Source organism: Nycticebus coucang, chromosome 10 (assembly GCF_027406575.1).
Source record: "Nycticebus coucang isolate mNycCou1 chromosome 10, mNycCou1.pri, whole genome shotgun sequence".
Classification (NCBI taxonomy): domain Eukaryota; kingdom Metazoa; phylum Chordata; class Mammalia; order Primates; family Lorisidae; genus Nycticebus; species Nycticebus coucang.
The window spans coordinates 3,243,556-3,256,704 of record NC_069789.1 but is presented as its reverse complement, the minus strand read 5'-3'; the positions used below and the strand labels follow the sequence as shown (position 1 = coordinate 3,256,704).

Genomic DNA, 13,149 nt, shown 5'->3' with positions numbered 1-13,149 from the left:
ATACGGAATTAGATGTAAGTGTGTTATGGCCAATGATTGCCTTGTATTATATTTTTATGTGTTTTTATCTGACCATGATTTCTGTTTTCTCTGACTCTAGTATATCACATACACATAAATAAGGCTTAATAACTTTTGCTATTAAGGAATGAATGGCTTTCTGCTTCTTAACTTCTTATTCAGATAGGATGATAAATTAGTGTCATTTTCTCTGATCCCTGAGAGGCTTCAGAGTTGACAGCACTTCTTTCCACAACCAGTAATGCTGGTATTATTTTGAACTGGCTTTTATGAAAGGAAAACCCTAAATATACAACACTGACAAAAGCAATTTCTCCTCACTAAGTCCTCCAAAATTCTCCTAGACCAACTACATTATCTGGCCTGCTGCTTACAGGTAAGATGTTTTTGTGTTGTGTTATGTTTGTATTTTTTTAACCTAATACCCTCTGAAATTTAAAATCTGAACAAGCATCATACATCTGGAGTATTCTGGGAAGACAGTTTTTTCAGATCTGTGACATTCTTAAGCTAAAATTTATATTTCAAGGCAGAGCACGGTGGCTCATGCCTGTAATCCTAGCACTCTGGGAGGCTGAGGTGGGTAGATTTGCCTGAGCTCACGAGTTTAAGACCAGCCTGAGCCAGAGCGAGACCCCCACTCTAAAAATAACTGGGCGTTGTGGTGGGCACCTATAGTCCCAGCTATTTGAGCCCAGGGGTTTGAAGTTGTTATGAGCTGTGACACCACGGCACTCTACCAAGGGCAACAAAGCGAGACTCTATCTCAAAAAATAAAATAAAAAATAAAATAAAATAAAATTCATTAGTGTAAGCTTTGTTTATGGACGGCCTTTTTTGGCATTAATTGGCAGAAGAAATAAATTCTAATCGCCTGAAAAGAAATAATAAATAATAACTCATCATGTTTTCTAGTTAATCAGTGAATAAGGGGCAAGAGCATTTCAAATTTTATTTATTCAAAAGATCATAAATTATTTTTATTTAAAATAATAGGTTAAAATTAATTAGCATTCTAGGTTTTGATTTGACAAACTAAAGAAAATTTTACCTGTTTTATGAAATTATTCTTAATGAGTAAAATGGTACCATAATCCTATATGTACATAGGACTTACAAAAAATATTCCTAGCCTATATCAATAAACTTATGAATATGTGTATATACTCTAGAGAGAGAGAGAGATCATTGTAATTGTGGATGTAAGGAAACATACACTCAATTTTATTCATTATATTTGTTTGTTTATGGGAGTTAAAATACGGGCTGTCTTGTCCACATGCGCTGTTAAAAGGATGTTATTGGAAGTGGCAAACACTGACAGGTGATAAACTTCAGCTTTTGAAACCAATTCCTAATTTAAAACAGGAGATTCTGTTTCACTCTTTTTGAACAATGACCAGGAAGGGAGGGAGGGGGGTGGGGCCTTGGTGTGTGCCACACCTTCTGGGGGCAAGACATGATTGCAAGAGGGACTTTACCTAACAATTGCAATCAGTGTAACCTGGCTTATTGTACCCTCAATGAATCCCAACAATAAAAAAAAAAAGAAAGAAAAAAAAATTTGTTTTACAAATAGTGAGATGTCACCTGTATTTAATTTATCAATTCACAAAAATGGATCAGTTTTATCTCAGTTTTCAACTCAAATTAAAAAGCTGCTTCTTTAGCGTGGACTTGTTGTGGTTTACCAGGGTGTAAAGAATAAGGAAAGAAGTAAATTTTATGCATTTACGTCGTGTGTGGATAGAAGTTCAGTTAGGCTTGATAGAGGCTGTTCTTCTTACTCCACATACACAGTTTCAGCTGGGGGGCTTTTTCAGTGAATTACATGGACAGCTTTCAATGAAATGGTATTTCGTGAACCTTCCTTGCCATTTTATTATGGGTCGTGTTTTGCGTCAGGTGCAGAAACTCTCCACTTATTACGAATAAGGTCAGACACTAATCCTGCTCTGGAGACTCCACGTATATTTGCTGTTGGTAGCAGGCTTTTTGCTCTGATTGTAACTATATTCCAATCAATGGAAATTCATATTTTGGGGGAGTTTTTTTAATTTTTTTATTTATTTTTACATATACATGTGTTTATTAGATTTTCATTTTTTGCCTTCACAAAATTGAAGAGGTTGAAAATTTAATAACAATAACAATGTTTAAGATAAGGACTAGAAACAAAAACCTTGTAAAGAACGAATGAACATAATAAATACATTCAGAAAAGAAATAAGACGATTGCTGCATCGAACGTTTTGGAAGTTTTATGTAAAGGGCTATCCATGGTTTTAATTCTGCTGTGTATAACTCGTCTGTACATCAGCAGTTCTGGTGTTGGAAGATAAAAGGAAAATGTGCTTTTCTTGGCTGTGTAAAAGTCCTCTGGTGATGCTTACACATGGGTAGCACATGCCCTTGACCATGACCTTGGGAGTCTGAAGATCTGGGTTTGAATCCTACTTTTGTCTTTTGTTTGACTGGAGCCTCAACCTCAATTTCCTCCACTATGCAATGGATAAAACACCGGTCTCAGCAGACTACTGATAGTTTTTTTTTTTTTTTACTTTTTTTATTTTTTTTATTAAATCATAGCTGTGTACATTAATATGATCATGGGGCACCATACACTTGGTTCATAGACCGTTTGACACATTTTCATCACACTAGTTAACATAGCTTTCATGGCATTTTCTTAGTTATTTTGCTAAGACCTTTACATTCCACATTTACTAGGATTCACATATACCCTTGTAAGATGCACCGCAGGTGTACTGATAGTTTGTAAGGAGATAAAAGGTGCAGTCAGCATGATAAAGTCGATATGCACCAAGTTCAAAGGAACATTGTGGTCCACGCTTTCTTTATTTTTTTTATAATTTTATTTTTTAATATTTTTTAATTTTACAATTTTATTTTATTTTAATTAATTTATTTTGCAGTTTTGGCCGGGGCCTTGGTGTGTGCCACACCTTCTGGGGGCAAGACATGATTGCAAGAGGGACTTTCCCTAACAAATGCAATCAGTGTAACCTGGCTTATTGTACCCTCAATGAATCCCCAACAGTAAAAAGAAAAAAAGAAATGGGGATCTTGGGCGGCACCTGTGGCTCAAGGAGTAGGGCACTGGCCCATATACCAGGGGTGGTGGTCCACGCTTTCTAAACATAGGACCTTAGCCCTACACTGCAAAGAGTATTAAAAAATCACCCAGCTCTTAATGCTAGGCACTCTCAGAAAGTCATAATAATTTTACTCTATTGAAAATACACTTTAGGGCGGCACCTGTGGCTCAAGGAGTAGGGTGCAGGCCCCATATACCAGAGGATGTGGCTTCAAACCCAGCCCAAACTTCAACAACAACAAAAAAATACACTTTAGCCAGGGGCGGTGGCTCATGCCTGTGATCCTCACAGTCTAGGAGGCCAAAGCAGGAGGATAGCTTGACGTTGGCATTCAAGACCAGTCTGAGCAAGAGCGTGACCCTGTTTCCACTAAAAGTAGAAAAAATTAGTTGAGCGTGGTAGCCCAGACTTGTATTACCAACCACTGGGGGGTGTTTGAGGCTGCAGTGGGCTCTGATCATGCTGGCTGCCCTCCACCCTGGGTGACAGAGCAAACCTCTGTATCAAAAAAAAAAGCAAAAAATAAAACACATTTTATCTGAAGAACTAATGATGCGGCTTCTGAAGAACAGGTGATTCCACTGTGTACACCATGATCAAAAATGGTACAAGGTGGTCGGGAGACAGAGGAGTTGAGCGTGAAAAGTACGCTCCTGGTGCACCTGAAAGCGTTTCCTCCACGTTTTCTGAGCAGAGTACCAGCCCTAGAACTATCAAATACAGAGTTTCCTTCTGATATACTTTTCATTGCTCTTATTTCCTGTCTTACAAAACACAAAATACATTATATGTTTATTATCAACTTGAATTGGCTCTGCTTTGTAAGATGTACATGTGAAGCCTCCAAATAATGCTCAGCTATTCCACAGGTTGCTGGAATGAATCTCACCCTGGCATCGCATCTCTAAACTGTGCGTTGTATTGACAGATCAGGTGTGAGGGATTCGGTTACGTCACTTGCCCTTAGCTGTTAGTAGTAACTGGTTTTGACTGACTTTCACTCTTAATTCCTCTCTCTCCCAAACCACCTTGTACCAAATTCATTATTCATTAATAAAGAGGAGGGAGAGGTGAGATGTTTTCTTTCACTCTTATAGCTAGTTTCTAAACTGTCCAAAGAGGCTGGCTGCTGTGGCTCGTGCCTAGAATCCCAGCACTCTGGGAGGCCGAGGCTGGTGGATTTCTTGGGCTCAGGAATTCAAGACCAGCCTGAGCAAGAGTAAGACCCTATCTCTACTAAAAATAGAAAAACTAGTTGGAGGTTGTAGGAGGCACCTGTAGTCCCAGCTACTCGGGAGGCTAAGGCAAGAGGATTGCCCAAGAGTTTGAGGTTGCTGTGAGCTATGATACCACAGTACTCTAGCCTGGCAATAGAGACAATGTCTCAAAAAAATTAAATAAATAATAAACTGTCCATAGGAAAACATAATTTTTTCTTGTCAAATATACAAATGTTTTCCAGTATTTCCTACTTAAAGGGGAGGAGGCAGTTGGCTCAAGTGGATAATAACCGGCAGAGAAGGCTTTTCCAAAGATTTCCTAAAATCCGTATGTCTAACAGATCTAAAAGTCTCCTGTTTGAGATTTAGTGAAAAGCACATCCAGCAGCGAGTGGTGTAGACAAATAGCTGCGGTCCTGTTCCTGCATGTCTGCTCCCGGAGGGCTTGGTCCGCATTTTCTGGAAAGCCATTTCGGATGATGCAAATGTAACATTCTTCCCTGGTCTACAGACAGTAGAATCTAAAGCCAGCAACAAGAAGCCTGTACACAACAGTTTAACAATGAAGATACGGTGGACCTTCTGTCCTTATGCTAATTCAATGCATTTGTGTCTCCGGTAAAAGCTGAGGCTGTGTAGTGATGAATAAGAACTTTAAACACACATGGCACCTCGTTAAGATGTAATTTTCATATCGTATATCTCAGTCCTCTGTTCTGACAGCTGAGTAATGTAAGTGCTGGGCAGAGAATCCTCAACATTCTGACACTGTCACGTGGCTGATAAGTGGCTGAAGCTGCTTCCTGAACGCTTTGGTTAAATGCGGTGCAGCCCAGCCAGAAAGTAGAGCCTGGAAGTGGAGGGATCTTATCTTCAATGGACCTCGGCCTCGGCCTGTGGGTATGATTCCCTCACATTCCCACTTGAGAAGCCGCATCATCTCTGGAGTTTAATTTACATGTAGCCTAGTAGCTGAATGAACTTCATTAAAAAAAAAAAAAAACAGTCAGCAACTTGTTGCTAATTTCAGCCCTGTCTGTATTTTTATGCATCAGCTGCTTCCGTGCCTGGGCCGAGCCCCTTCTTTATTCTCATTGCCCACAGCAACAGCTGCCACCTGAAGGGCATTGCCGCTGCTGATTTTCCAGGAAGCGAAGCCCAAACTTGCACAATTTGCAAGAGCTATTCCATTGCCATTTAATACCAGCTGAGTCTTATTTTTTTTTTTTAACCTTTGCTGGATTTTTCTTTCTTCTTAAGTCAGGGAGAAAACTTTCCAGAATGATGTCTCCTGCTTTTCAAGAGTGTAAAAACCGCAGTCCTGTACAAAGCTAAGCTACACTTGCCTTTCTATAGCTGGACCCAGTGTTTGCTATTAATCTAATAGCTGGGTGACCTTCATCATGAAGGAGACAAGGGGCCAGGGAGAGATAAAGGTTCACACTTGTGATAACGTTAATTTTTTTCCTACAGAGTGATGTCCCTGATAAATGTGTAATTACTAGAAAAGTAATCTAAATCATTTCGACACATAATTCACAGTCGTCCCCTGATGGCTTATTTGTGAATCAGCTTCCTTCTCTGCCCAGCTGTCCTTTCTGTGGCATCTCACTGCTCATTAGTAGGCCCACCAGAGGACAGGCAGGTGGAACTAAAATAGTTCTGCTGTGCTTTATTAGCACAGCATGGAAGGGCTGGTAACAGTGACAAAAATAATGATCATCTTGAGGTTCCACTTTAGAATCCTATGCTGCTACGCGTATTAGCATAGATAAGTGAGAATTGATTCTATTCTATGATGGCTGTTAAAAATAATAAAGTCCGACATTTGCTTCAATTCTCTGTTTCTAAAAATTGTTTAAGTAGTGTTCAAGTGCTTTAGACAAGGGCTGACATGCAATAGTATGAGGTTTTAAGTGCGAATGTAATTCTTTCCTAAGAATTACCACTAGAAAGCAAAATTCTCTGGTAATTGGTGACTGAATAATTCAAGATACAAAAATGAGAGGTAAGACCAGTGTACTGTACGAGTTTATTGAGTGAGGCATGTTGTCCTGTTTTCCTGAAACAATTGGAAACTACCTCTTTTTATTTGCTTATAAAGGACTCTGCCTGTTTTTCTTTCTAACCTTCAGTAGTCCAAATGCATGGGGAAACCTTTTTGTCTGTTTATCCCCGTGAAAATACAAATCAAGATTATCCACTGCTTTCTATATAAAATGCTTTGTGATTAAAATATTTTAGCCTTACGATTGATTTTTTTCCCAATAATATTAGAAAAAAAAATATTCTACCAAAACAAAAGAGTGCCAGTAACAGTTTAGTGTCTATTGGCGTCAATAATTCTTAATACTATTTACTATTTTTTCAGTTGAAAACGTCTTTGAAGGAATTTCTGCCTTTGAAAGCAAACAAAAAAGGAATTACATTTAGAAACACTATTACTTAAACGTATAAAATATACCGTCATTTTAAAAACATAGCAAACTTTTCAAAATTTATGATAATTTTGCTATTAGCATTTGTATTGATATATTAAAAAAAAATTTAGAGTGTTATGTTTTTATGGAAAAGCCCACTGAGGGACCTGAGTGGTGATGGTTTGTGAGATGTTCCTGTAGAACTGGAAGAATTAAGAAAAAGACAAAGGTGAAAATTAGAATTCATATATCTAATAAGAGCTGCGCTGGGAAGTAGAGGAAGGAAGTTGAGACTGGGTTTAAGTCAGAAACCAGGTAACTAACTGAATCGTTCATTCTTTTTTATTTTTTTTTCCTCTTTCCTTCAATTGGGAAATATGTCTTTTTTTTCTTTTTTTATAGAGACAGAGTCTTTGTCGCCTTTGGTAGAGTGCTGTGGTGTCACAGCTCACAGCAACTTCCAGCGTTTGGGCTTAGGTAATTCTCTTGTCTCAGCCTCCCAAGTAGCTGAGACTATAGGCGCCCGCCACAACACCCGGCTATTTTTTGTTGCAGTTTGGCTGGATCCAGGTTCGAACCTGACACCCTCTATAGATGGGGCCGACGTCCTACTCACCGAGCCACAGGCGCCTCCCCAGGAAATACATCTTTAAGTATAGCTAAGGTCAAGGACTGTTCTATGCTCTTTAGTTACAACAGTAAGCAAGGCAGCCATTACCCCGTCCTCGAGGAGCTTAAAGTCTACTGAAAACAGATAAGGAGGAAAAGAAAGAATTGAGCACAGCGGCTCAGGCTTGTAATCCGAGCACTTTGGGAGGCTAAGGCAGGAGGATCCCTTGAGCCAGGAGGTTGAGGTCACAGTGAGCTATGATGACGCCACTGCTCTCCAGCTTAGATGATGGGGTAAGACAAGTCTCAAAAAAACAAACGAAAAAGACTGTCAAAACCCAGTAGTACTACATATCCCCTGCTATTTATTAAGTGTTTTCTTTGCTAGCCTCTTACAAAAATGATCAAATGTAATGCTAAGAATAATCATGCAAAGAAATCATCATGCTCATTTTTAGAATCCCCTTCGGCCCGACTTTGTCCTGTGTCGTGTCACCTGCGTCGGGAATTGAGAAGAAGGCAGGTACCACACTGAGAGGGGAGAAGAGACGCGGGAAGGAAACACACACGCTAGGATTTAAATCACAGCAGGAGAGCCGGAAGAAACAAACACAAGGCGGCCGGGACACGTGGATGGTGACTAGAGTAGGGACAAGAAAACAGTGTGGTAGACTCTCCTTAGACCCTGCAAACTGCGCTGTTTCCCAAACACCTTGAATCCTTAACCTCAAACAGATGGAGGGGAAGGAACTGACACTCACAGGTACGAAGTTTCCTGCCGAGAGAAACCCAGTTCGTAAATAGAGACTTAGACCCCACTCTGAATCATAAAGCTGAAATATTTCATGTTTACAATAGAAAAACGTATTTATGATGCACACAGCGTAAGAGAGAATGGTATATGGATTGTGGTGTGCACTGTGTTGTGTGTTTAACTTCTCAGAAATATTTAAAGAAATAAAGCTTTCATTAGTAGAGCATCTGGATTGGTAACTTTGACGAAGATTTTGAACACTTTGAAGGATGTTAGAGACTTGGGTCATAGATCTTTATTAGATTGATTTCTAGCATATATTATTTCTATTTTCTTAATTCAAATGAATTGTTTATTGTCTGTAAGATAGGCAAATTGGATGGGGAAATGGTGAAAAGGTAGAATGAAGACGGAAAAAAACGGAAGGGAGAAATAAAGGGAAATAAACTTTTTTTTATTGAAAAATAAATGGATAAGACATGAATTAGTTCCCTTTTTCCAAAAGGAAATGACGAAAAAAACATGCATTTTTTCAATTTTAAAGCCTTATTTCCTAAGATTGATTTAACTGAACTCAGGTAGTTAACAAGGAAAAATTGACAAATGCTTATAAATGGCTGGTTAGAGTGTAAAATGTTATACCCATTTTAGAGAGAAACTTGGCAGTACTTATGTAGGGGAAGAAAAAAGTCTTTTCTTTCTACTTAGAGATTAACAAGAGAAGAGAATATACATTTTTGCTTTTAATTTATTTGATGAAAGTTTTACATGATATGGGAGCCTTCATAAGGAAATAGATATCCCCCAAATGACAAAATGTATCTATGGGCTTGAGGAAGAATACAGAGGAAGGAGAACCATGGTATGACCAAGGAGTCTGAGTTAAGAACAGTAATCTGAGGAAACTCGACAAAGCCCATTCACTCAGCTTTCTCACGGAGCCCTTTCATCTTCAGAGAGGAAGCCACTCCTTTCTATGTGAATATGGAGAGTGCCTCCTACATGATAGTCTTATAAATTGCTTCAGGGGAAGGAGAGAGGTTTCCTTCTGCAGACCAGCCATTTCTCAATTTCTTCAGCTGAAAATTCTCAGTGTGCCAAAGTAACGTGTTTCAGGATGTTATATACTGAACCCCATCATTCTCCCATTTAAAACTTCCCCCAGAAATTTCAGTCTGTAAACTGACTTGGTAGATTGTCCCAATATCCCAGTGAACAGGTCTCTCATTCCTAGGAATAGGTTAGTCTAGTTAAATAGACATGTCTGGCTTCAGGAGATAATATTAAGGAAGGGAGAGAGGATGCCCCCTATTCCTCCCTGTGTGGTCCCCAACCCCAGGGCTATGGACCAGTCCGGGTCTGTGTCCTGTTAGGAACCAGCTGCCCAACATCAGCACCTGAACGTAACTGTCCTCCTGTCCTAACTGCCCACCCCACCCCCATTTGGTCTGTAGAAAAATTATCTTCCATGAAACTGGTCCCTGGTGCCAGAAGGTCCGGTTTATGGCCGGTTAGGCACAACACATGAGGTAAGCGGTGGGCAAGCCAGCTCAGGAAGCCCCATCTGTGTTTGTAGCTGCTCCCCTCACCGACGCCACCACCGAGCTGTGCCTCCTGACTCATCCCCCCAAATCCCACCAGTCTGAGAGAAAATTGTCTCACATGAAACCAGTCCCTGGATCCAAAAAAGTTTGGGACTGCTGCTCTGTATGGTATAAGCAATGAGGCATTTAGTAAGGGGCATTTATGGAAACAAAACAAAAGTAAAAATTAAAGGTTAGTACAAATTACAAGCTTAGTTTTTGAGTCGAGAGGCAGTCAGTCAAGATTTCTAGATGTTTAGCACCAAGTATCCTCCATGGCGGAGGGACTGGTGGGAGCCATTCAGCCTTCTTTGTGGTTGCACTTGGAATGGCCCTGGGGAGGCTGCAGGCAGGTTCCTTCTCAGAGCAGAGCATGGAAGTTTCCAGTCTTGCCTGCCAGGGCTTCTCAGGTCTTTCTAATAACAACCTGAGCAGTCAGGTTTTAGCTCTAAATGGAACCAAGTCAAGAGGGTTGGAGAAAAATTGGAAATATTAATTTGGAGAGTTATAGTCAGGCTTTGGAAGAAGCTAGAAAAATGGAATAGGACCTGCTTCAGTTTAAAGGTCAATAGCAAAACTTCTAAGATAATCAATAGGAAAAGAGTCTGATGACCCTAGAGGGTGCTGTCGGCTTCCACCGAGACAGGACTGCATTCCCTGCTTTCAGCCTCCATTTCCAGCCAAGAAAACCAAAGCAAGAATTTTTTTTTCTTTTTTTTTTTTTTTTTTGCAAAGTGAGTCTAATGTCATTAAAATTGACCTGATTCTATCTCATCATTCTGAGATATTACATTTCAGTCAAAGGTTCGGTGCTATAAGCAATGTTTCTAACTATTTTCTCTAACAAGGACACATTTTTAATGGACTTGTATAAATATATTGCCATGAAAACAGGGAGACTCAAAAACACTTTTCAAATTCTAAAGACATCAGATAGAAAGAAAAGATGAATTATCTATTTTTGTGTACCAATGCGTGTAATCAACCAGACTGATATAAACTATAGGTAGTGGAGAAGAAGAGAGTTTCTTTTAATTCGGAAAACAAATTATAAAAATACCAGTGTCTCTGGGGGGCACCTGTGGCTCAGGGGGTAGGGCGGAGGTCCCATATACCAGAGGTGGTGGGTTCAAACCTGGTCCCGGCCAAAAACTGAAAACAAACAAACAAACAAACAAACTTCTTTTTTTTTGAATGTATTGATCTTCCTACATTCTTTATGAGGTTTTTTTGTTTCTAGTTCTTATCTTAAACATTGTTAATGTTATTAAATTTTAAGCCTTTTAAATTTTGTGAAGGCAAAATGTGGAAACCAAATTTTGAGAAGAACCTTTTATCCTCTGCCTATCTTAGGTACATTGGCTGACAAAAGACGGATTTAAAAAAAAATCCTTATTTTTCTGGATATATGGAGGGTAGTTCTCAATTACAGATCTATGAGCTGCTTCAAGGGAACGTCAGTGATACTTTTTCCACACTTAACTATTTCTCAGTTTCTCAGTTAAAGTATCTTATGTACCATAGTGCCGTATTTTTAGGTAGAGTGTTCCAAGCTTCATCACCACGTAAAACCCATGTATTAGAAGTCTAATTCTAGGCTTGCTTCCTACTGAAACTTTCATACTGTGTGCAAAGACACACACAGGGGTGTTCAATATAGCAGTGCTTAAAATAGCAAAAAAGGAGAGTACGCTGAACTGATCTTCAGTAAAAGGGGACAGGGTGGACTAGGGGACGGAGAGAGGGCACAGTTTCATGCAGGTGTCCAGGTGGGTAAGATAGGGCAGGAAGAGAAAGTTTGAACCTGCCGGTCATCTGCGCTGGCACCAGAGATTTTAACAGCCCTGGCAGCAGGGAGAGTGAAGCAAAGATTGCTTTTTTTAATTAAACCAACCATATTAGGATTACTTTTAAAGGATTGCTTTCTTTCTATAGAAAGGAATATACTAAATTAAGTATTGGTATCTGTAAATAATGACTAAGAATAGATCTTACTCTGGAAGTTCCTTTTTCTTAGCAATATAGTTTCATTTCTCTTTAAGTTGTGTCATTCACTTAAAAGAGCCAGGATTAAAACTTGGCCAAAGTACCAATGATAACTTTTTTCTCCTGTAACTCTTTCTACTAAATCATTACATTGTTGGGGAGGTGGACGAAGGTAGAAAGCTCTTTCGTGTCAGAAAAGGAAAATTTAATTTGGAAATGTTATGTGAGTGCGGCCTGTAATTGTAACTACTATGTGTTTCAGGAATTGTGCATATTAAACAGGTCTGGAGAATTATTTAATTGCTGGGAAATTGTTTGTATGTCATCGTAGAGAGAAGGAGCTTTTATCGTCTGCCAATATTAGGTACGTTGGCTGACAAAACATGGATTAACAAGGAAAATGGAAGTGCGTTAAGGACCATAACCCGTCCCTCCTGTCTGTGCTTTCATGGTTTCAGTTACCTGTGCTCAGGCAGGTTCTGAAACGGCAGGTGGAAAGTATTTAAGAAAAAAAATACTAAAAACAACAATTAAAAAATACAAATAAAAACGACACAGCGTAACGAATATTTACCCATGATTTATGTTGTATTTGGTATGGTAAGTAATCTAGAGATGATGTGTACAGGTCACAGACAAATACTACCCCGGTGACGTTGGGCATCTTTGGGAAACGCCCAAGAGGACCTCGCAGCCGTCGTCTGTGGATAAGGGAGGGGCAGCAGCTTGTTAGATAGTTTGGGAAAGACAGAGAAATTGCATTTATATAACTTCCGTTACAGTATGTAGGGCGGCGCCTGTGGATCAGTCGGTAAGGCGCCGGCCCCATATACCGAGGGTGGCGGGTTCAAACCCAGCTCCAGCCAAACTGCGATCATTACAGTATGTATTGCTATAATATTTTTATTCTATTTTTTAATTAGTTATTACCATGAATCCCTTACTGTGCCCCATTTATAAACCTCATCACAGATGTTAAAAATGATAGTATGAGGAGGGAAGGGTTCCACCCCAGTTTCCCCCCATCTTGAAGCTGCTTCTTCTCAATTGCTTTCAGCTGAAAATAATCAGCAGCTAAAGCAGCGTATTAGTGGTGGTGTAGCCTGTTACCCTGTATAACCGTCGCTGAATTTTAATTTTTCCCTCACCATGACTACATTGACTTGGCAGGTATTCCAAATTCCCGGGACAGCTTTTTGTGTAACTAAAAGGTTTCAAGAACATGGCAAAGTCCGTCACTGGATGAACAGGACTTCTCACCTAGCTGATCGCATTGCAGAGTTAAGAATTTGAATTACCATGACCCAAGTTCAACTGCCTGGTCTTATAAGCATGAAAAAGCTAAAATTTTCTGAACTTGACATTGAACAAGCTAAAATTTTCTATTCCTAACATTGTACAAGAAGATGGTTACATGTGAATGATGGTTGGAGGTTT

At 39.5% G+C, this 13,149-nt stretch overlaps 1 protein-coding gene across 7 annotated transcripts in view; it reads left to right on the top strand.

Annotated features, from left to right (window-relative positions):
- Positions 1–13,149, top strand: part of ADGRL3 (adhesion G protein-coupled receptor L3) — a 784,489-nt gene that overhangs the window by 513,207 nt on the left and 258,133 nt on the right. The window lies entirely within an intron of this gene.